The sequence below is a fragment of the Salmo salar genome, chromosome 12, assembly GCF_965601325.2.
Source record: "Salmo salar chromosome 12, fSalSal1, whole genome shotgun sequence".
Lineage (NCBI taxonomy): Eukaryota > Metazoa > Chordata > Actinopteri > Salmoniformes > Salmonidae > Salmo > Salmo salar.
In genome coordinates this window covers 40,887,234-40,910,129 of record NC_138302.1, presented here as the reverse complement: position 1 = coordinate 40,910,129, position 22,896 = coordinate 40,887,234, and the positions used below count along the sequence as shown (strand labels likewise).

Genomic DNA, 22,896 nt, shown 5'->3' with positions numbered 1-22,896 from the left:
TTTCTAGACCATTTGGTAGCTTATATCTTTCTATTCTTATTACTTCAATAGTCATTCGTGCCCCATTCACTCTCCCCTCCTTTAGTGTGGGACTTAAGTGATGGTCCAGGAGAGGTGCGCAACACTTTCCCCACCAAGGCGTAATGGGGTTTATTTATTTTTTATTCACACCCTTCCTTCTCAGTGAGAGACTAGATGCGACCTCTCTGCCAGGTCACACTCAAGTGACGATCCAGGAGAGGTGCGCAACCTTTTCCCCACCCAACCTTTTCCCCACCAAGGACAGAACATTTTCACTCAATTTCACACTCTTTTACACTTTCCTAGTCCTGCAAATTCAGCCCTTCTCTGATGCACTTCCTTGACACAGAAAAGCGGTATTATACAGGGTTTTTGCATGCCTATGCAGCCGTTTATTGATTCACTTCCTCAACAAAACGGTATCCACAGGTCTTTCTGCCTATCTGTGCAGTTCCCCAGTGATACACTTCCTCAACACACTAGAGCAGTATCCATAGGACTTTTATTTATTTGATCATGCAGACGGACAGTTGCCGCCCCAAAATGGATTGAGCAGAACAGTCAACAGGGCAGATAGATGAATTGAACGAGATCGAACAAATGCCCCAGATGAGCGGCTGAGTGAGCCGGATTAATTGAGTGATCAACCTGACGCGGACCGATTGAATAAGATGAATGAATTGCGTTCGCAACCTCAAACAGGTTGAACAAACAAGTCTGGCCAAACTGAATCCGATAAAACAATCCAAACTCAAACAGACTGAACAAACTGGTAAGATGAACTGCCCAAATAAAACGGGTGAATAACCCCTCAGCTGAGCCAATCAAAACAGATGAGGCACACAACTCCCCCCTGCAGTGGTCACACCAATTGTTCCACTATATTTTCACTGTTGCAACCCTCAAAGCTTTTACCCCTTGTCACGTAAAGTAGAACAGAAGGCTAAACTGGAAAACCTAACCTCTATCAAAATAAAAAGATGGCAGCGCCGCAAAAGTTCTTCTGTGCAAGGGTGTTTATTTACATAGTGATTCCGGAACAAAAACAACAGTACTGCCATCAAACGTATACCTTATGGGACAGCTTAAAAACAATGCTGCCCCATCCACAGCTCAATCCAAAATACCTCTCGATGAACTGAAAGAGAGGCTCCTTTTGTAGGGGTAGCCCCTCCCCTCAGAACAATTAACACTAATGAATTAAGCAATTACCGATTCAAACCTACATTTTCCATTTAACGAAACATACTAAAGTATATATACTGCTCAAAAAAATAAAGGGAACACTTAAACAACACATCCTAGATCTGAATGAAAGAAATAATCTTATTAAATACTTTTTTCTTTACATAGTTGAATGTGCTGACAACAAAATCACACAAAAATAATCAATGGAAATCCAATTTATCAACCCATGGAGGTCTGGATTTGGAGTCACCCTCAAAATTAATGTGGAAAACCACACTACAGGTCCAACTTTGATGTAATGTCCTTAAAACAAGTCAAAATGAGGCTCAGTAGTGTGTGTGTGGCTTCCACGTGCTTGGATGACCTCCCTACAACGCCTGGGCATGCTCCTGATGAGGTGGCGGATGATCTCCTGAGGGATCTCCTCCCAGACCTGGACTAAAGCATCCGCCAACTCCTGGACAGTCTGTGGTGCAACGTGGCGTTGGTGGATGGAGCGAGACATGATGTCCCAGATGTGCTCAATTGGATTCAGGTCTGGGGAACGGGCGGGCCAGTCCATAGCATCAATGCCTTCCTCTTGCAGGAACTGCTGACACACTCCAGCCACATGAGGTCTAGCATTGTCTTGCATTTAGGAGGAACCCAGGGCCAACCGCACCAGCATATGGTCTCACAAGGGGTCTGAGGATCTCATCTCGGTACCTAATGGCAGATTGGAAGAAATGAAATATAACATGTTCTCCTAAGTCATGTGAGCATAGCATTGTGGAAAGCAATGACTTTAGAAGAGCATGTATTGAAAGGTGAAGATGATTTCCAGATTAGGTTTGGTGAAAAAGTAACTGTATCATTTGAGGTACTCTACATGGAACCTCTGCCTATTTGATGATCTGTTGTAGTTATTATAATAGTTTTTTTTGACCACATAGGTTGAGGGATGAATGCGCTGTGTGGCCATTGTGAGTAGCACTTTTGATCCAGCAGGTGGCGCGAAAATCCGTCCCTATGTGGCTTGAATGATGAGCGGACGTATTCCTTATAGGCATTGATGAATTGAATTCAGGCAGGTGTTGGCAACATGACTTCTGGTCCAGCAGGTGGCGGTGAAATGCCTCCCTATCTATACGAGTTGACCTATTCCTTTGAGCTCCTAAATGAAGCATAGGGTGTCAATCAACATTGCATCTCGGCTGAACCCTGTTGTGGGCGGTTTTCTTCCCTTAATTGGACATGATTCCGGTGTTGTTCATCTCCTCTTCATTAGTCCTTCTGCATGTCTTGCACTGAGGTGTGTGTTTGTGTTTGAAATCACTGGGCACTTGAATAATGGAACACCGGTTACTTTTATCATGCCGAGCTAGTTTGCATGGCTCATGTTATATGGATATACACCTTTCTATTGTCATGTATGTAGGTCTATGCAGGGGCGAAAATCTGATATCCACTTTGGAGGGGACAATTACATGAAATTTTGTCAAGAGAAATTCCTGAGGGGGACACCAAAAGTAGTGGTGTAACACATAGCCTACATTGTAATATGGTCAATGTATATTGAGGAAGCAAAGAAATAAGGTGTTTGCCGTACTCCTAACTACCGGTACCCAAAACTACACAACAGCAATACCATTGCCTTTAACAAATCTTAGTTCAGTCACCAGTTGAAGTTGAGAGTGGGGGTATCCATGGCATTTTCCAATTATGTTCCTATTTTACAAGTGAAAAAAATGGAGAACCTTTCATAATGTTGCCAAACAAAGACTCAACAAACTTACCTGAGACTCCCTGTCTCTGCCAGTCTGTCCCTGCATATCTGTCCCCAACTCTGCTGTCTGTGTGCCGCCTGCTCTGCCTAATGACATCATTGTGAAACATTTCCATTAGAATTTCATTTCTTTGTTATGAACATTGTATCAACTAGTCTTTGAGATATTAGGCTACTAGGGTTGTTACTATGCGTTTTGGTGTATTGAAAAATAGTCTGATGTCCGTCTTTTATTTTTGTGCCATTTTTGTAGCTGGCTGGCTACACACACAGGTTATTTACAGTAGGAGATGGTCATCTATCATCTTCAATCATTCTATATGGGCTTCGATCTAAAAGGTAGCTAGCAAATGTGAAACGGATTAAAATGACAAGAGTTGACAGCTGTATGAGTTCACCATTTACACAACATATGCTGCAACCTTTTGTAATTTGAATAGTTTGTTTCATATTGGCTGGCTTCCAACAATAGCTGATTTTGCCAAGCTAGCGAGCACCACTTCAGTTTCAGTGGTGTTTGCTCTAATCTTTGCTACCCGGGTTAAATAAAGGTGAAATGAAATAAATAAATAAAAGTTCCCTTTTGACAATGTAGCTTTTGCAACGACACCATGAAATATATTTAAGACAATGGTAGATGAGAGTGTAATTGACTTCAGTTTATCGCTAACCTTATCACAGGGACTTTGAATCACTAACTTCCATCATCTGCATGCTGATTCCATTTTTGACGACGCCACATAAATGGAATAGGTACTAGCTAGCTTAATAGTTAATATTTGCGCGATTGGAACTGGCAGTGGATCAGGAACTGGCAGTGGATCAAACCATTGTGAGGCAAAGGGCGGGGGGGTCGCAATCTTTTGAAACTTAAAAACGCGCTATTAAGTGTCTATAATCAGCACAATTGCTTTCATTGCGTATAATGAATATTATTTAAATTACATAGTTATGTTTGAGTGATATATTGGGGGGGACAAATCCTATTTTTCCCAGGATGGGGGGGGGGGGTCGTGTCCCCGTTCCCCCCGGGATTTCCGCCCCTGGGTCTATGCCGGTCTGCCATTGGTTTTGTTAGATTTGTGGGTATTGTGTGGAATGTTGGGACATGGTTAGATCTTACTTGTTAGACATGACTGTGCTGTTGGAGCTAGTAACACAAGCAAGCATTTCCCAACACCCGGAATAACATCTGCTAAACAGGTGTATGTGGCAAATAGATTTGGATTGGATGGGTGATTAGATTAGATAGTATGTCCACTTTATGTGCTGCAGGCTAATTACCAGCAATGTCACTGTGGTCCAAGTGAAACTCCTAGCCTATAGGTGTGAAGTATCTGCACTCTAGCCTATAGAGGAACACAGCTGTTGATAATAGGGGAATGCAAGCAAGCAGTTGAAGGGAACAAGTGACAGAGTCTAACCTGCTGTTGAACACCAGGCCCCAACCAGGTACGCGGACAGAGTATTGTTCACTCCCAGTCCTATGATGTTGCTCTGTGAAGGAGGTTAGCTTCTCAGCGTCCAATTCCTGGCAGCCTTCTCCCTAGTTGATTTGTGATTGTGAGTGATTAGAGAATGTTTGCCTTCGGTATCCAAGGTGTTTGAGAATATTGAGGACCAGTGTTCCGAGGGGCTGACTGTGACATCATAAAGCGGAATGTAGTTAGTGTGCTGTTTGAGGGATTCCAATTGAGTCCGGTGCGCTCTTCCAGACAGTGCAGTTGTGCTTCAAGTCTGCTCTCTGTGTGGTGACTTGTAAGTGCGTAAGCCTAACCCTTTACCTAACCTTAACCTATTTCTCCTAACCTGCTATGACAAAGTAACTTCCTGACAGTAGCTGTATCTCACCTAGTTGAAAGCTTGTCAGTCCTTCTCCTAAAAGGCAACCTGTGTTCCTTGATGTACTAAACCGAGGCCTGGCAGCCAGTAAGTAGAAGTAAGAGACAATTATGGCAACAATAAGTTGTAAGATGAAAGCTAGTCACATTTGAGATGTTATTAAACTGCAGTGATTGATCATATTGTCTCAGCAGCTCACAGATCACTGCAGCTGTACGTAGGCCATTTATAAATAGGCCAAACAACTACCTCTTCCCCTACTGTATTGATATTTTTATTTTGCTCCTTTGCACCCCAGTATTTCATGTACTGTCAAACCTACCATTCCAGTGTTTTAATTCGCCACCATGGCCTATTTATTGCCTTTACCTCCCTTATCTCACCTCATTTGCTCACATTGTGTTTGTTTTACTCCATGTGTAACTCTGTGTTGTTATATGTGTGGAAGTGCTTTGCTTTATCTTGGCCAGGTCGCAGTTGTAAATGACAACTTGTTCTCAACTTGCCTACCTGGTTAAAGAAAGGTGAAGTAAATTGAAATCAAAAATGTCTCCCTTTTGGAATGACCTGTTGACATGGGCCCTCCTCCTGTGGCGGTCATTTTATGCAACATCTGAGGCCATCTGGCGGGCATAGTGCTATCTGGCCTATAAATGATCCACCTCATAGCAGTAATTCCATAATAAGACGCTTTGTTATTGGTTTGTGAAGAAAAGCACAATACAATATTTGCACATCCCTATCGCCTCTGTACACATAGGAACACTAGCCCTTCATTGGGTGGGTGTCTGAGGAATGTGTTACTGCGTTTCACCTTACAGAGGTATCACCACCCTTCCCATCGGAACCTCAGGTCCTCTTGGCTCCCTGACTGTCAGGCTGGATCGTGTCTAGGGAAGAAAAAAGAAGATTGATGTTACATTACATGGCCTTCAATAGCAAAATGACTGATGAGGTGACATGTGCCGTCTTCCCTGTGGCTCAGTTGGTAGAGCACGGTGTTTGCAATGCCAGGGTTGTGGGTTTGATTCCCACGGGGGGCCAGTACCAAAAAAAATAAAAAATAGACATTGTATGAAATGTATGCATTCACTACTGTAAGTCGCTCTGGATAAGAGCGTCTGCTAAATGAGTCAAATGTCTACAATAAATAAAAAAAACATGATGGGCCCCTTTGGCTTTATGGCATTCCATGTGTATTTGTTTCCCCGTTGCCTACATCTTCCCCCTTTGGATTTGACGGTGTCTCAATTATGGCATGAAGGTTTTGTGTGTTACTTGTTGCGATTATGTGGGTGGAAGAGTCACCTTCGTTTCTCCTTTCTACTTGGGACCTCTATTTGAGTTCTTTAGGCCTATCTCTAGCCTACTAATTCAGTGTTTTCCAACTCCAGGGGTAGAGTAGCCTATTTTGTTGTAGCCCTGGAGAGGCACAGCTGATTCAACTACTTATCACCTTGTCCTCAATGAGTTGAATCAGGTGCAGCAACAACAACAACAACAACAACAACTGTGAGGAGTCGGACACAGAGTACTAGTTGATCCCTCAGTTGTCACACTTTGGCTTTGTTATATCAGTATTTGACTGTGTTTCCCGCGCATGTTAGTTGCTTTCATTTCTTCTCGGTTCCTCCCTCGTTCCCTAGAACGAGCACCCTCCCCTTTGCAACAGAGGCCAGGCGAAAGCGCGCGCTTTCTGTGCCACTGGCTTCAATCAGGTCCACCAAATGCACATAATAAGCGCACCACGCACCCTTGCGTACGTCATTCATTCACTTGAACTCCGCGAGCGAACACATATACACCATGTCTGGAAGAGGCAAAGGCGGCAAGGGACTGGGAAAAGGAGGCGCCATCTGAGACAGAAAGAGAGCGAGACTTCTCTGCGTTCTAAAAGAGCAACCCTTTCTAAGGGTAATTCCAGGTTCGTGTAGGCAGATATCAACTTCTCTCATTCCTGAGGCAACACGCTGTCGGGTTCCCCCCTCGTGCAATAACGCGAGCAGACTGCCAACAAGTGTCGAGCCGTCTCAACTGCGCCTAGACAAACATGCGTTCTTCAAGGTAAAGAGGTATGTTTGATTTAAGGCGCTGCAATTACAGTTTTTCATAATCATTCGATCACTGATAAACGTAGCTAATTGTCGAAAACAGTCAAACCGCATTGTTCTTAGCCAGTCTTTAACAACTACACTGCAGTCGTTTCCTGATCATGCACTAGCATTCTAGCTTTTAACTAACAAAACATTGGTCTTCTACCGCGTGGCTCTGCACTGCCCCGCCCCCAATCCTAACTAACAAATCTACATTGTTTGAACCAAGTTGCTCTGTGTTTGGCTCCCATCTCCAGTATATATCTTATAAGTAACCACTGGCACTAACCCAACCCATCATCAGAAAGTGTTTTTAGTCTAAATTAAACAACCTGAATATACCATAAGCCTCACTACAAAACCAACAATGGCTACTGCACCCCCAATCACAAATGAACAGAGAAAATTGATATGGACCAAAGCTTTTGATGGGATATCAGACATGACTAGGACACAAACTCTGGAGGAAAACCCCCATCACCAAACCAAAAAGGATCCCCGCCTATCCAAGTACGGCAGGTCCCAATCAGGCAAGAAAAACACATTATCACTGGAGTGTTATGCCACTTCTATCCAGCAAGAAATTATAGTGCAAAAAGAGAGCACCAACTCTCCTGAACCCACCCCTGAAGAACCCAGCAAATCAATGAATGCTACCAGGCCACCCAAGGAGTGCACCATCCCAATCTCTCCACCAAGCATCACCACCAGAGATGAAATACCACTTACCAAGGACAAAACGGACCCTATTGCGCTCCAGGAAGTACTAGTCCAGCTCCAATACCTTGCCAGCGAACTCAACAAACATACCCAATCAACCCCTCTTGCCCCCTTTGCTCTCCAACTACAAGATACCCTCATGAAAATGAGCACGGCCCTTGTACACGACGATACCACAGCAACTAACCCTCCACAAGCCCTACCTCTATCCCCACCTCAAGATACCTATTCTGATATTGTCACTCAGAATATGGAAAGATATGGGAAGCTGTACAGCAGCCACCCACAAAAACAGGCCAGAAGGGAAGGCACAAGCGACAAGCAGATACTGTCTCCTGTGGTAATTGACTTCCTGAACAGCGATGCCCTCCCACCTCCTTCAAACAAAGACATCTACAAAGAAATCCTACACAATAAACCTAATGTCCAACTGCAAAAGCTCATCCAGATGAGAAGAGGTGGAATCCTTGTATTTGTCAAGGATATCCACTCTCTGAACTCTCTCCTCTCCCCCTGGCCCACAGGGGCCTTTAATGGGGCAACAATAAAGTGTAGGCTGGCACAGAGAGGAAACCAAACCACCCAAGACAACAGACTCACCAAGCAGCTAATCATCAAGGGCATCCAAATGGAAACCACCAGCGAAGAAATCCAACAGGAGCTGGAGAGGCAGCGCATTACAACCACCAAAGTATACAGGATCGTCAGCCGAGCCACACAGCAACCGACTACTTTCATCCGTATTCACCTCAACAACCCGGACGACGCGCCTGGCCTACTGCTAGAGGGATTCTACATGAACTACTTCCACTTCAGGGTGGAAAGAGCACGGCCACCCCCCACCAGCATTAAGCAGTGCTACAAATGTCAAGAATTCAACCACGTATCCACCGATTGCAAAAACCAGGTAAAATGTCTGCGATGTGCTGAAAACCACCACCATAAAGAATGCCCAAAAGAGAAAAACGATGCCAGCTGTGCCAACTGTGGTGGTGCCCACTCATCGGTTTCCAGACAATGCCCCACCTATCTAGCCCTCACCACCACCAAGCCCACCCGTGCTACTACCAGCACAGCCACTACCAACCATCTCACAACACCAAGCCTCCCCGGCTCTCAGCCTCTCACCAACACCATTCACCTGCAGGAGGATCTGAAAGGAATATGCAAAGACGAAGAAATGGTAAAGAGAGTCATGGACAGCATAAGGAAACACAGAGATGGCCCCACCTCTTAACTCTAAATCGCCTTCTACAGCCTTATTAACTACACTCCAAACCAAATGGCTACTCCAATAAATGTTCTACATATCAACATCAGAGGCTTGAGGAGAAACAAGCAGGAGCTGAAGCAACTTTTTCTAGAAAAGCAAATTAGCATTGCCTCTATCAACGAAACCTTCCTAAATAGTAATGCAAGATTCCGTATTCCTGGCTTTAACATTCTAAGGAAGGATCGACCAGAGGGATGCGGAGGGGGTGTGGCACTGCTATTAAAGGAAGGAATCGAGTACTCTGAAGCTGTCTTCAACCTCACCAAAGAAGAACTCAACAACAATGAGTACACTGCAGCAAAAATACTCCTAAATGCACAAACAACTCTTTTGATAGCCACCATATACTGTCCACCCACAACAACACCCTCCGAAAAATTGATCACTGCCCTTGCAGACAACAACAGCCATACCATCATAATGGGAGATTTTAATGCCAAACACATCGACTTCAACTGTAATACTACAAATCACTCGGGAAGAGTATTAAGAGACATCCTCGACAATACAAACCTGGCCATCCTCAACACCAACGAGCCCACACACATCCATTCTTCAACCTCCGCGGCAGACATCCTTGATCTTGTCCTCTGCTCCCCGGACTTGGCTGCTAAACTCCTTAGTTTCTCCATCAGCCATGACGTGGGAAGTGACCACCTTCCTGTCCTTGCCTCCTTCTCTCTCCAACTTCAGCAAGCACCTGAAAAACAAAGATACAACTACAAGAAAGCAAACTGGGAAAAATACAGAAAATGCATCACAGGCAAGATAACAAACATTGCAGTAACAACACAGAACCCCAAGGATTTGGACCAGCTGGCTGAGAAAATAGGGAATATCCTCATCCAGGCCCGGGAAGAGACTATCTCACTTACCTCCACCAGACCACCACAACAACAACTCCCACCACATATCCTCAGTCTCATCAAGCAGAAAAGAAAGGTCCGGAGAGACTTCATCAGAACAAGAGCATCCAACCTGAAAACAGAAGTTAATCAACTACAGAATCACATCAGACATCAACTCACCCTCCACAAACAGAAACAATGGACTGCCTTTTATCACCAGCTAGATGCAGACACCAACCCCCGGACCTTCTGGCAAAAAATCAAAACAATTAACGGAGACAAAACCAATAACATCATACCTGTGCTAAAGTTTCAAAACCAACTCATCGAAGACAACAAAACAAAAGCAACATTATTCAGAAACCACCTACAAAATGTTCATTCTTGTCCCGACGATCCTCTCTTTGACAAAGACTGGAAAAACATCGTCGACAGAGAAATACAGAAAACAGTGTATACTTCAAATCTGACACCAGCAGACCATCCCCTCACCCGCTCTGTTACCATTGAAGAAATCAAGACTCATCTGAAAAAAACGAAAAACAAAGCACCTGGGGAAGACAACATTGACAGCACACTCATCAAACAAGCACCTGATGACTACCTGCACCTCCTTTCTAACCTCTTCACCGCATGTCTCATGGAAGGCTATTTTCCCCTACCCTGGAAATCTGCAGTTGTCACAATGATCCACAAACCTGGCAAAGACCCATACAACGTTGCAAGTTATAGACCAATCAGCCTCCTCAGTCATGTCGGGAAGCTGTTTGAGAGAGTATTCACCCAAAGACTGAGCAGCCACACTGAGGAAATGGGGCTCCTTGGAATCCACCAAACTGGCTTCAGGAAAAGAAGATCAACTACCGATAACATTCTAAGACTGTCAGAGGACATCCTTCGGAACTTCAAGAAAAAAGAACTCACCCTGGCGGTTTTCTTTGATACAGAAAAAGCATTTGACAAGATGTGGCACAATGGGTTGTGCTACCGGCTTGCAGACTCCAACCTCAAACTACCACTCTCCATCAGGAACATCATCACTAGCTTTCTCCACAACCGTACAATTAAAGTGAAGGTCTCGACAGCTATATCCTCACCTTTTACACCCGAAGCAGGTGTCCCACAGGGGGCAGTTCTAAGCCCACTACTTTTCCTACTCTACATATCAGATATTTATTACCCTCCACCCACCGTAGGCCAAGTCTCACAGTTTGCCGATGACCTCTGCTACTGGTCCAGCTCCAAATGCCCCCAACTTGCTGGAAAAAAACTCCAGAAGTCTATTGAGATGATCGAGACGTGGTCTAACATGTGGCGCGTAAAATTGAACCCACAAAAGACCCAATGTGTCCTCTTCACAAGAAGCACCAGCAAAAAAAGCAAGAAACCCATAGATCTCCAACTCTACGGTGAAACAATAAAAGTAGAAAAAGAAGCAAAATTCCTTGGAGTCACCTTCCAGAAGAACATGCACTGGACAACCCATATAGCGAACATAGAGAGAGAGGGACGAAAAAGACTAAACCACCTAAAAACACTATGTGGAAAAAAATATGGAGCCTCGCCTCAGACAGTGCTGAAAGTCTACATCAGCTACATCCGATCTCTCTTTGAATACGCCTTACCAGCCTGGATAACAGCCTCACCACAGCAGATGAATCGGCTACAGACAATCCAAAACATGGCAGTAAAAATGGCTTACAGACTACCAAGATCCATCAGCAATCACTACGTTAACAGCATATCTGGAATCACATCAATCAACAAGAGACAGACAATCATCGGCCAGAAGTTCATCAACAGAGCCACTCGCAACCCATCACTGAAGGAAGCTGTGGGACAGGCCAAATGGACTACAGATACACCCATCTCCGTAATGCTGAAACTGACCTAAAGGAAAAGGAAGAACAAAAAAAAGATTAAAAAAAAAAAAAAAAGGTTATTATACTAACATGTGTGCGAATGAAAGTGTGTAGATATGTGAATGCACCCCTTAACACCCCCCCCCTGCAGAGTGTGTGCTATAATGTTTTTTTTATTTTTGTTTTATTTTATTATTTTTTTGTATATTTTTTATGTTATAATTTTTTTTTATATATTTGATTATAGATCTTTATATGTTTTTAATTTTAGACTTTTCTAGTTGCTGTATTTTTTAGTTTTTTTTTTACACAACAAACTCAGGTCGGGAAAAGGATAAGGCGAAACTAACCTACGCTTGTTCTGATAAAAACTCCAGGGCACTTAGCCTAAGGGGATGCCTTGCTTGACCACACCTTCCTTCCTTGCTCTTGGCCTGCCCTGCCTCTTCCACCAATCCAGTTTGTTTCTATGGACAGAAAAGAGCAGAGGCTCTGAGCTGTCCAATCAAGTCCATTGTTGTTGTCCTTGCGTACGTCATTCATTCACTTGAACTCCGCTAGCGAACACATATACACCATGTCTGGAAGAGGCAAAGGCGGCAAGGGACTGGGAAAAGGAGGCGCCATCTGAGACAGAAAGAGAGCGAGACTTCTCTGCGTTCTAAAAGAGCAACCCTTTCTAAGGGTAATTCCAGGTTCGTGTAGGCAGATATCAACTTCTCTCATTCCTGAGGCAACACGCTGTCGGGTTCCCCCCTCGTGCAATAACGCGAGCAGACTGCCAACAAGTGTCGAGCCGTCTCAACTGCGCCTAGACAAACATGCGTTCTTCAAGGTAAAGAGGTATGTTTGATTTAAGGCGCTGCAATTACAGTTTTTCATAATCATTCGATCACTGATAAACGTAGCTAATTGTCGAAAACAGTCAAACCGCATTGTTCTTAGCCAGTCTTTAACAACTACACTGCAGTCGTTTCCTGATCATGCACTAGCATTCTAGCTTTTAACTAACAAAACATTGGTCTTCTACCGCGTGGCTCTGCACTGCCCCGCCCCCAATCCTAACTAACAAATCTACATTGTTTGAACCAAGTTGCTCTGTGTTTGGCTCCCATCTCCAGTATATATCTTATAAGTAACCACTGGCACTAACCCAACCCATCATCAGAAAGTGTTTTTAGTCTAAATTAAACAACCTGAATATACCATAAGCCTCACTACAAAACCAACAATGGCTACTGCACCCCCAATCACAAATGAACAGAGAAAATTGATATGGACCAAAGCTTTTGATGGGATATCAGACATGACTAGGACACAAACTCTGGAGGAAAACCCCCATCACCAAACCAAAAAGGATCCCCGCCTATCCAAGTACGGCAGGTCCCAATCAGGCAAGAAAAACACATTATCACTGGAGTGTTATGCCACTTCTATCCAGCAAGAAATTATAGTGCAAAAAGAGAGCACCAACTCTCCTGAACCCACCCCTGAAGAACCCAGCAAATCAATGAATGCTACCAGGCCACCCAAGGAGTGCACCATCCCAATCTCTCCACCAAGCATCACCACCAGAGATGAAATACCACTTACCAAGGACAAAACGGACCCTATTGCGCTCCAGGAAGTACTAGTCCAGCTCCAATACCTTGCCAGCGAACTCAACAAACATACCCAATCAACCCCTCTTGCCCCCTTTGCTCTCCAACTACAAGATACCCTCATGAAAATGAGCACGGCCCTTGTACACGACGATACCACAGCAACTAACCCTCCACAAGCCCTACCTCTATCCCCACCTCAAGATACCTATTCTGATATTGTCACTCATAATATGGAAAGATATGGGAAGCTGTACAGCAGCCACCCACAAAAACAGGCCAGAAGGGAAGGCACAAGCGACAAGCAGATACTGTCTCCTGTGGTAATTGACTTCCTGAACAGCGATGCCCTCCCACCTCCTTCAAACAAAGACATCTACAAAGAAATCCTACACAATAAACCTAATGTCCAACTGCAAAAGCTCATCCAGATGAGAAGAGGTGGAATCCTTGTATTTGTCAAGGATATCCACTCTCTGAACTCTCTCCTCTCCCCCTGGCCCACAGGGGCCTTTAATGGGGCAACAATAAAGTGTAGGCTGGCACAGAGAGGAAACCAAACCACCCAAGACAACAGACTCACCAAGCAGCTAATCATCAAGGGCATCCAAATGGAAACCACCAGCGAAGAAATCCAACAGGAGCTGGAGAGGCAGCGCATTACAACCACCAAAGTATACAGGATCGTCAGCCGAGCCACACAGCAACCGACTACTTTCATCCGTATTCACCTCAACAACCCGGACGACGCGCCTGGCCTACTGCTAGAGGGATTCTACATGAACTACTTCCACTTCAGGGTGGAAAGAGCACGGCCACCCCCCACCAGCATTAAGCAGTGCTACAAATGTCAAGAATTCAACCACGTATCCACCGATTGCAAAAACCAGGTAAAATGTCTGCGATGTGCTGAAAACCACCACCATAAAGAATGCCCAAAAGAGAAAAACGATGCCAGCTGTGCCAACTGTGGTGGTGCCCACTCATCGGTTTCCAGACAATGCCCCACCTATCTAGCCCTCACCACCACCAAGCCCACCCGTGCTACTACCAGCACAGCCACTACCAACCATCTCACAACACCAAGCCTCCCCGGCTCTCAGCCTCTCACCAACACCATTCACCTGCAGGAGGATCTGAAAGGAATATGCAAAGACGAAGAAATGGTAAAGAGAGTCATGGACAGCATAAGGAAACACAGAGATGGCCCCACCTCTTAACTCTAAATCGCCTTCTACAGCCTTATTAACTACACTCCAAACCAAATGGCTACTCCAATAAATGTTCTACATATCAACATCAGAGGCTTGAGGAGAAACAAGCAGGAGCTGAAGCAACTTTTTCTAGAAAAGCAAATTAGCATTGCCTCTATCAACGAAACCTTCCTAAATAGTAATGCAAGATTCCGTATTCCTGGCTTTAACATTCTAAGGAAGGATCGACCAGAGGGATGCGGAGGGGGTGTGGCACTGCTATTAAAGGAAGGAATCGAGTACTCTGAAGCTGTCTTCAACCTCACCAAAGAAGAACTCAACAACAATGAGTACACTGCAGCAAAAATACTCCTAAATGCACAAACAACTCTTTTGATAGCCACCATATACTGTCCACCCACAACAACACCCTCCGAAAAATTGATCACTGCCCTTGCAGACAACAACAGCCATACCATCATAATGGGAGATTTTAATGCCAAACACATCGACTTCAACTGTAATACTACAAATCACTCGGGAAGAGTATTAAGAGACATCCTCGACAATACAAACCTGGCCATCCTCAACACCAACGAGCCCACACACATCCATTCTTCAACCTCCGCGGCAGACATCCTTGATCTTGTCCTCTGCTCCCCGGACTTGGCTGCTAAACTCCTTAGTTTCTCCATCAGCCATGACGTGGGAAGTGACCACCTTCCTGTCCTTGCCTCCTTCTCTCTCCAACTTCAGCAAGCACCTGAAAAACAAAGATACAACTACAAGAAAGCAAACTGGGAAAAATACAGAAAATGCATCACAGGCAAGATAACAAACATTGCAGTAACAACACAGAACCCCAAGGATTTGGACCAGCTGGCTGAGAAAATAGGGAATATCCTCATCCAGGCCCGGGAAGAGACTATCTCACTTACCTCCACCAGACCACCACAACAACAACTCCCACCACATATCCTCAGTCTCATCAAGCAGAAAAGAAAGGTCCGGAGAGACTTCATCAGAACAAGAGCATCCAACCTGAAAACAGAAGTTAATCAACTACAGAATCACATCAGACATCAACTCACCCTCCACAAACAGAAACAATGGACTGCCTTTTATCACCAGCTAGATGCAGACACCAACCCCCGGACCTTCTGGCAAAAAATCAAAACAATTAACGGAGACAAAACCAATAACATCATACCTGTGCTAAAGTTTCAAAACCAACTCATCGAAGACAACAAAACAAAAGCAACATTATTCAGAAACCACCTACAAAATGTTCATTCTTGTCCCGACGATCCTCTCTTTGACAAAGACTGGAAAAACATCGTCGACAGAGAAATACAGAAAACAGTGTATACTTCAAATCTGACACCAGCAGACCATCCCCTCACCCGCTCTGTTACCATTGAAGAAATCAAGACTCATCTGAAAAAAACGAAAAACAAAGCACCTGGGGAAGACAACATTGACAGCACACTCATCAAACAAGCACCTGATGACTACCTGCACCTCCTTTCTAACCTCTTCACCGCATGTCTCATGGAAGGCTATTTTCCCCTACCCTGGAAATCTGCAGTTGTCACAATGATCCACAAACCTGGCAAAGACCCATACAACGTTGCAAGTTATAGACCAATCAGCCTCCTCAGTCATGTCGGGAAGCTGTTTGAGAGAGTATTCACCCAAAGACTGAGCAGCCACACTGAGGAAATGGGGCTCCTTGGAATCCACCAAACTGGCTTCAGGAAAAGAAGATCAACTACCGATAACATTCTAAGACTGTCAGAGGACATCCTTCGGAACTTCAAGAAAAAAGAACTCACCCTGGCGGTTTTCTTTGATACAGAAAAAGCATTTGACAAGATGTGGCACAATGGGTTGTGCTACCGGCTTGCAGACTCCAACCTCAAACTACCACTCTCCATCAGGAACATCATCACTAGCTTTCTCCACAACCGTACAATTAAAGTGAAGGTCTCGACAGCTATATCCTCACCTTTTACACCCGAAGCAGGTGTCCCACAGGGGGCAGTTCTAAGCCCACTACTTTTCCTACTCTACATATCAGATATTTATTACCCTCCACCCACCGTAGGCCAAGTCTCACAGTTTGCCGATGACCTCTGCTACTGGTCCAGCTCCAAATGCCCCCAACTTGCTGGAAAAAAACTCCAGAAGTCTATTGAGATGATCGAGACGTGGTCTAACATGTGGCGCGTAAAATTGAACCCACAAAAGACCCAATGTGTCCTCTTCACAAGAAGCACCAGCAAAAAAAGCAAGAAACCCATAGATCTCCAACTCTACGGTGAAACAATAAAAGTAGAAAAAGAAGCAAAATTCCTTGGAGTCACCTTCCAGAAGAACATGCACTGGACAACCCATATAGCGAACATAGAGAGAGAGGGACGAAAAAGACTAAACCACCTAAAAACACTATGTGGAAAAAAATATGGAGCCTCGCCTCAGACAGTGCTGAAAGTCTACATCAGCTACATCCGATCTCTCTTTGAATACGCCTTACCAGCCTGGATAACAGCCTCACCACAGCAGATGAATCGGCTACAGACAATCCAAAACATGGCAGTAAAAATGGCTTACAGACTACCAAGATCCATCAGCAATCACTACGTTAACAGCATATCTGGAATCACATCAATCAACAAGAGACAGACAATCATCGGCCAGAAGTTCATCAACAGAGCCACTCGCAACCCATCACTGAAGGAAGCTGTGGGACAGGCCAAATGGACTACAGATACACCCATCTCCGTAATGCTGAAACTGACCTAAAGGAAAAGGAAGAACAAAAAAAAGATTAAAAAAAAAAAAAAAAGGTTATTATACTAACATGTGTGCGAATGAAAGTGTGTAGATATGTGAATGCACCCCTTAACACCCCCCCCCCCCTGCAGAGTGTGTGCTATAATGTTTTTTTTATTTTTGTTTTATTTTATTATTTTTTTGTATATTTTTTATATTATAATTTTTTTTTATATATTTGATTATAGATCTTTATATGTTTTTAATTTTAGACTTTTCTAGTTGCTGTATTTTTTAGTTTTTTTTTTACACAACAAACTCAGGTCGGGAAAAGGATAAGGCGAAACTAACCTACGCTTGTTCTGATAAAAACTCCAGGGCACTTAGCCTAAGGGGATGCCTTGCTTGACCACACCTTCCTTCCTTGCTCTTGGCCTGCCCTGCCTCTTCCACCAATCCAGTTTGTTTCTATGGACAGAAAAGAGCAGAGGCTCTGAGCTGTCCAATCAAGTCCATTGTTGTTGTCCTTGCGTACGTCATTCATTCACTTGAACTCCGCTAGCGAACACATATACACCATGTCTGGAAGAGGCAAAGGCGGCAAGGGACTGGGAAAAGGAGGCGCCATCTGAGACAGAAAGAGAGCGAGACTTCTCTGCGTTCTAAAAGAGCAACCCTTTCTAAGGGTAATTCCAGGTTCGTGTAGGCAGATATCAACTTCTCTCATTCCTGAGGCAACACGCTGTCGGGTTCCCCCCTCGTGCAATAACGCGAGCAGACTGCCAACAAGTGTCGAGCCGTCTCAACTGCGCCTAGACAAACATGCGTTCTTCAAGGTAAAGAGGTATGTTTGATTTAAGGCGCTGCAATTACAGTTTTTCATAATCATTCGATCACTGATAAACGTAGCTAATTGTCGAAAACAGTCAAACCGCATTGTTCTTAGCCAGTCTTTAACAACTACACTGCAGTCGTTTCCTGATCATGCACTAGCATTCTAGCTTTTAACTAACAAAACATTGGTCTTCTACCGCGTGGCTCTGCACTGCCCCGCCCCCAATCCTAACTAACAAATCTACATTGTTTGAACCAAGTTGCTCTGTGTTTGGCTCCCATCTCCAGTATATATCTTATAAGTAACCACTGGCACTAACCCAACCCATCATCAGAAAGTGTTTTTAGTCTAAATTAAACAACCTGAATATACCATAAGCCTCACTACAAAACCAACAATGGCTACTGCACCCCCAATCACAAATGAACAGAGAAAATTGATATGGACCAAAGCTTTTGATGGGATATCAGACATGACTAGGACACAAACTCTGGAGGAAAACCCCCATCACCAAACCAAAAAGGATCCCCGCCTATCCAAGTACGGCAGGTCCCAATCAGGCAAGAAAAACACATTATCACTGGAGTGTTATGCCACTTCTATCCAGCAAGAAATTATAGTGCAAAAAGAGAGCACCAACTCTCCTGAACCCACCCCTGAAGAACCCAGCAAATCAATGAATGCTACCAGGCCACCCAAGGAGTGCACCATCCCAATCTCTCCACCAAGCATCACCACCAGAGATGAAATACCACTTACCAAGGACAAAACGGACCCTATTGCGCTCCAGGAAGTACTAGTCCAGCTCCAATACCTTGCCAGCGAACTCAACAAACATACCCAATCAACCCCTCTTGCCCCCTTTGCTCTCCAACTACAAGATACCCTCATGAAAATGAGCACGGCCCTTGTACACGACGATACCACAGCAACTAACCCTCCACAAGCCCTACCTCTATCCCCACCTCAAGATACCTATTCTGATATTGTCACTCAGAATATGGAAAGATATGGGAAGCTGTACAGCAGCCACCCACAAAAACAGGCCAGAAGGGAAGGCACAAGCGACAAGCAGATACTGTCTCCTGTGGTAATTGACTTCCTGAACAGCGATGCCCTCCCACCTCCTTCAAACAAAGACATCTACAAAGAAATCCTACACAATAAACCTAATGTCCAACTGCAAAAGCTCATCCAGATGAGAAGAGGTGGAATCCTTGTATTTGTCAAGGATATCCACTCTCTGAACTCTCTCCTCTCCCCCTGGCCCACAGGGGCCTTTAATGGGGCAACAATAAAGTGTAGGCTGGCACAGAGAGGAAACCAAACCACCCAAGACAACAGACTCACCAAGCAGCTAATCATCAAGGGCATCCAAATGGAAACCACCAGCGAAGAAATCCAACAGGAGCTGGAGAGGCAGAGCATTACAACCACCAAAGTATACAGGATCGTCAGCCGAGCCACACAGCAACCGACTACTTTCATCCGTATTCACCTCAACAACCCGGACGACGCGCCTGGCCTACTGCTAGAGGGATTCTACATGAACTACTTCCACTTCAGGGTGGAAAGAGCACGGCCACCCCCCACCAGCATTAAGCAGTGCTACAAATGTCAAGAATTCAACCACGTATCCACCGATTGCAAAAACCAGGTAAAATGTCTGCGATGTGCTGAAAACCACCACCATAAAGAATGCCCAAAAGAGAAAAACGATGCCAGCTGTGCCAACTGTGGTGGTGCCCACTCATCGGTTTCCAGACAATGCCCCACCTATCTAGCCCTCACCACCACCAAGCCCACCCGTGCTACTACCAGCACAGCCACTACCAACCATCTCACAACACCAAGCCTCCCCGGCTCTCAGCCTCTCACCAACACCATTCACCTGCAGGAGGATCTGAAAGGAATATGCAAAGACGAAGAAATGGTAAAGAGAGTCATGGACAGCATAAGGAAACACAGAGATGGCCCCACCTCTTAACTCTAAATCGCCTTCTACAGCCTTATTAACTACACTCCAAACCAAATGGCTACTCCAATAAATGTTCTACATATCAACATCAGAGGCTTGAGGAGAAACAAGCAGGAGCTGAAGCAACTTTTTCTAGAAAAGCAAATTAGCATTGCCTCTATCAACGAAACCTTCCTAAATAGTAATGCAAGATTCCGTATTCCTGGCTTTAACATTCTAAGGAAGGATCGACCAGAGGGATGCGGAGGGGGTGTGGCACTGCTATTAAAGGAAGGAATCGAGTACTCTGAAGCTGTCTTCAACCTCACCAAAGAAGAACTCAACAACAATGAGTACACTGCAGCAAAAATACTCCTAAATGCACAAACAACTCTTTTGATAGCCACCATATACTGTCCACCCACAACAACACCCTCCGAAAAATTGATCACTGCCCTTGCAGACAACAACAGCCATACCATCATAATGGGAGATTTTAATGCCAAACACATCGACTTCAACTGTAATACTACAAATCACTCGGGAAGAGTATTAAGAGACATCCTCGACAATACAAACCTGGCCATCCTCAACACCAACGAGCCCACACACATCCATTCTTCAACCTCCGCGGCAGACATCCTTGATCTTGTCCTCTGCTCCCCGGACTTGGCTGCTAAACTCCTTAGTTTCTCCATCAGCCATGACGTGGGAAGTGACCACCTTCCTGTCCTTGCCTCCTTCTCTCTCCAACTTCAGCAAGCACCTGAAAAACAAAGATACAACTACAAGAAAGCAAACTGGGAAAAATACAGAAAATGCATCACAGGCAAGATAACAAACATTGCAGTAACAACACAGAACCCCAAGGATTTGGACCAGCTGGCTGAGAAAATAGGGAATATCCTCATCCAGGCCCGGGAAGAGACTATCTCACTTACCTCCACCAGACCACCACAACAACAACTCCCACCACATATCCTCAGTCTCATCAAGCAGAAAAGAAAGGTCCGGAGAGACTTCATCAGAACAAGAGCATCCAACCTGAAAACAGAAGTTAATCAACTACAGAATCACATCAGACATCAACTCACCCTCCACAAACAGAAACAATGGACTGCCTTTTATCACCAGCTAGATGCAGACACCAACCCCCGGACCTTCTGGCAAAAAATCAAAACAATTAACGGAGACAAAACCAATAACATCATACCTGTGCTAAAGTTTCAAAACCAACTCATCGAAGACAACAAAACAAAAGCAACATTATTCAGAAACCACCTACAAAATGTTCATTCTTGTCCCGACGATCCTCTCTTTGACAAAGACTGGAAAAACATCGTCGACAGAGAAATACAGAAAACAGTGTATACTTCAAATCTGACACCAGCAGACCATCCCCTCACCCGCTCTGTTACCATTGAAGAAATCAAGACTCATCTGAAAAAAACGAAAAACAAAGCACCTGGGGAAGACAACATTGACAGCACACTCATCAAACAAGCACCTGATGACTACCTGCACCTCCTTTCTAACCTCTTCACCGCATGTCTCATGGAAGGCTATTTTCCCCTACCCTGGAAATCTGCAGTTGTCACAATGATCCACAAACCTGGCAAAGACCCATACAACGTTGCAAGTTATAGACCAATCAGCCTCCTCAGTCATGTCGGGAAGCTGTTTGAGAGAGTATTCACCCAAAGACTGAGCAGCCACACTGAGGAAATGGGGCTCCTTGGAATCCACCAAACTGGCTTCAGGAAAAGAAGATCAACTACCGATAACATTCTAAGACTGTCAGAGGACATCCTTCGGAACTTCAAGAAAAAAGAACTCACCCTGGCGGTTTTCTTTGATACAGAAAAAGCATTTGACAAGATGTGGCACAATGGGTTGTGCTACCGGCTTGCAGACTCCAACCTCAAACTACCACTCTCCATCAGGAACATCATCACTAGCTTTCTCCACAACCGTACAATTAAAGTGAAGGTCTCGACAGCTATATCCTCACCTTTTACACCCGAAGCAGGTGTCCCACAGGGGGCAGTTCTAAGCCCACTACTTTTCCTACTCTACATATCAGATATTTATTACCCTCCACCCACCGTAGGCCAAGTCTCACAGTTTGCCGATGACCTCTGCTACTGGTCCAGCTCCAAATGCCCCCAACTTGCTGGAAAAAAACTCCAGAAGTCTATTGAGATGATCGAGACGTGGTCTAACATGTGGCGCGTAAAATTGAACCCACAAAAGACCCAATGTGTCCTCTTCACAAGAAGCACCAGCAAAAAAAGCAAGAAACCCATAGATCTCCAACTCTACGGTGAAACAATAAAAGTAGAAAAAGAAGCAAAATTCCTTGGAGTCACCTTCCAGAAGAACATGCACTGGACAACCCATATAGCGAACATAGAGAGAGAGGGACGAAAAAGACTAAACCACCTAAAAACACTATGTGGAAAAAAATATGGAGCCTCGCCTCAGACAGTGCTGAAAGTCTACATCAGCTACATCCGATCTCTCTTTGAATACGCCTTACCAGCCTGGATAACAGCCTCACCACAGCAGATGAATCGGCTACAGACAATCCAAAACATGGCAGTAAAAATGGCTTACAGACTACCAAGATCCATCAGCAATCACTACGTTAACAGCATATCTGGAATCACATCAATCAACAAGAGACAGACAATCATCGGCCAGAAGTTCATCAACAGAGCCACTCGCAACCCATCACTGAAGGAAGCTGTGGGACAGGCCAAATGGACTACAGATACACCCATCTCCGTAATGCTGAAACTGACCTAAAGGAAAAGGAAGAACAAAAAAAAGATTAAAAAAAAAAAAAAAGGTTATTATACTAACATGTGTGCGAATGAAAGTGTGTAGATATGTGAATGCACCCCTTAACACCCCCCCCCCC

At 44.6% G+C, this 22,896-nt stretch overlaps 1 long non-coding RNA gene across 3 annotated transcripts; it reads right to left on the bottom strand.

The window, feature by feature from the left end:
* Nucleotides 1–1,019: 1,019 nt before the first annotated feature.
* LOC145859499 (uncharacterized) lies at nt 1,020–22,888 on the bottom strand. 3 transcript variants are annotated; one of them, XR_014379696.1, is made up of 9 exons: nt 20,915–22,888; nt 20,553–20,739; nt 15,345–15,447; nt 14,983–15,169; nt 9,778–9,880; nt 9,416–9,602; nt 5,636–5,706; nt 4,399–4,520; nt 1,020–3,061 (listed from the first exon to the last, which is right to left on the bottom strand). It is a non-coding gene; the product is annotated as an uncharacterized LOC145859499 (long non-coding RNA). The 3 variants fall into 3 exon arrangements; XR_014379695.1 differs by having other exon boundaries at nt 3,646–5,706; XR_014379694.1 differs by having other exon boundaries at nt 4,399–5,706.
* Between the last annotated feature and the right edge of the window lie 8 nt (nt 22,889–22,896).